General features: G+C 64.2%; 1 pseudogene; it reads left to right on the top strand.

Annotated features, from left to right (window-relative positions):
- The window catches only part of LOC124771726, a 7,983-nt pseudogene that overhangs the window by 2,968 nt on the left and 2,515 nt on the right, over window positions 1-2,500 (top strand).

The raw sequence follows: 2,500 nt of genomic DNA on the forward strand, positions 1-2,500 counted from the left end.
GTAGTCGTGCTGCTGCTGCGAGGTGCCTTCCTTGGGTTATAGTTACAGGGAGAGTGATGCGCAATACATGGGCCTAGCCCTCTTAGCCTCTCCTCTCCTGCGGTCTTCTCCCCTTCTCGTGGGCCCGCTGATTTTCGCAGAGTGGAAGACCGCACCAGGGGCTTGGGGGGGTTACCAGCCCCCCCTCGCATTATCCCTTTATAGTTGGGGGCAGCCGACAAGAAACAAGAGATGGTGGCCCTTCCGCTGAAGGTGCCACCCCAGCTACCCCAGCACCTATCCGGCCAACCGGCCGTAACGAAAATGCGATAGTTTGTGTAGCTCCCTTTGCTTGCAGTGAGTGCCACCGCACTTTTACCACGAAGAACGGTCTCGGGGTCCATCGCCGCCGCCAACACCCTGCGGCCGCCAACGCTGAGATCGTGACGGAGAGGCATCGCGCGAGGTGGACGGAGGAAGAAGTCCTGTCGCTCGCCAAGGCAGAGGCCGAACTGTTCCTTGAGAGGGACGCCCGGTTCTTCTTTGTAAATCAAGAACTTACCAGGATGTTCCCCGACCGAACGCTTGAGGCAATCAAGTGCCGACGGCGGCAAGCTGCCCACAAGCAGCTCGTCCGCCAATTCATGGAGGCACTTGAGATCGGTCGGGGCGAAGAGCCGGCGTCCCGCCGTGGAGCAGCGAGCTCGCTGCCTGACGCGGGCGAGGCCGCTGCGCCGCCCGTCGACGCAGCCGAGGACTTCGCGGCCGACACCACCGGGCCGCCGCCGGAGGGGCCGACTGACGCCGCCATCTGGGAGCATCTGGCGGGGCTACCTGCTTCCGCCCAGCGTTTCTCTGCCCTGGATCGAGTCATTGGTCTGGGGCGGGGCACGCCGCCCGATGTCATCCTGGGCATGCTCCCGGATGCCCTTGCGTCGGTCGGGTCCAGGGGGGAGAGGTCGATCACCAGGACACAGCGGCCGCGCCAATCATCCAAGCGGCCGCCTGCCGCCCCGCCGCTGCAGAAGCGCAAGCGGCGCCGCTGGGAATACGCGCGCACACAGGACGCCTTCCGTAGGTCGCGTGCACGTTGCGTGCGCGGCTTGCTGGACGGCACCCTGCTGCAGCCGCCACCCGACATCCCCGGTCTGCTGGACTTCTGGGCGGACCTCTTCACGAAGAAGCCGATCTCCACCGCCGGCTTCATCCGTGACCGCCTTCTCCCGCACTCGGAGCCTGTCGCTCCTGAGTGCCTATGGGGGCCGGTCACACGTGAGGAGGTCGCTGCTGCCTTGCCGCCCAGGGGATCGGCAGCCGGGCCGGACGGCCTGACTCCAGCGGAGCTGCGGCGCCTGCCGCATGAAGTCCTGGTGAAACTCTTGAACCTCTTCCTCCTGGCCCGCGCCCTCCCCGAGCGTCTGCTTCGCGCCCGGACGTCACTTCTCCCCAAAACGGCTGCACCAACAACCCCCGCTGACTTTCGCCCCATTACGGTCTGCTCGGTGTTGGCGCGGACCTTTCACAAGGTTCTCGCGTCACGCCTGATGCGTGCATGTGCTGTGGACGAACGTCAGCGGGCATTCATCCCCCGGGATGGGATGTTGGAAAACACCTTCATCTTGGACACTGCTCTCACCGACGCAGTCCGCTCCTGTCGCTCTGTTTTTGTGGCATCGATCGACGTCTCTAAAGCGTTCGATTCGGTGGACCATGCTGCCCTCCGCCCCGTGCTGAGGGCTCATGGCCTGCCGGATTGCTTTATTGAGTACGTCGAAAGGTGTTACGAGGGTAGCACGACAGTGATAGCGGGCGGCGCCGACGTGGGCGTGCCCCTGCAGCCGGCTAGGGGTGTGCGTCAGGGTGACCCCCTCTCCCCCCTCCTTTTCAATTTTGCGGTGGACTATGTTTTGAGTCAACTTCCCTCCCACATCGGAGCTCGGATCCTTGGTCGCAGAGTTAACGCTGCGGCCTTCGCAGATGACGTCCTGCTTTTTGCATCGACCGCGAGGGGATTGCAGTCCCTCATCGACGCAGCCGTCGCAGCCCTCGCCCATCTGGGGCTGCAGATCAACGCCCGGAAGTGTTTCACCCTCGCCTTAGTCGCGTCTGGGCGCGACAAGAAGGTGAAGGTCGACGCCGACGTTACCTTCAAAGCGGGCAACGCCACCGTGCCCGCCCTACGTGTGGGTGAAACCTTCCGGTACCTGGGACTGCAATTCTCCACCGCGGGTCGCTGCGTTTTCAACCCACGACGCCACCTGGTGGAGCAGCTGGACGTCATCTCCCGAGCTCCGCTCAAGCCGCAACAGCGCCTCCACGCCCTCACCACCGTACTTCTGCCTGGCCTGTACCATGGGCTGGCCCTCAGCCGCACCCGAGTGGGTGCGTTGAAAGCGGCAGATGTGACCATCCGTGCCGCCGTCAGGAGATGGTTCCGCCTTCCGGCGGACACTCCCCTGGGCTACTTCCACGCTCCTGTAGCCCAGGGAGGCCTCGGCATCCCATCATGCCGATGGATGGG

The sequence above is a fragment of the Schistocerca piceifrons genome, unplaced genomic scaffold (assembly GCF_021461385.2).
Source record: "Schistocerca piceifrons isolate TAMUIC-IGC-003096 unplaced genomic scaffold, iqSchPice1.1 HiC_scaffold_936, whole genome shotgun sequence".
NCBI lineage: Eukaryota > Metazoa > Arthropoda > Insecta > Orthoptera > Acrididae > Schistocerca > Schistocerca piceifrons.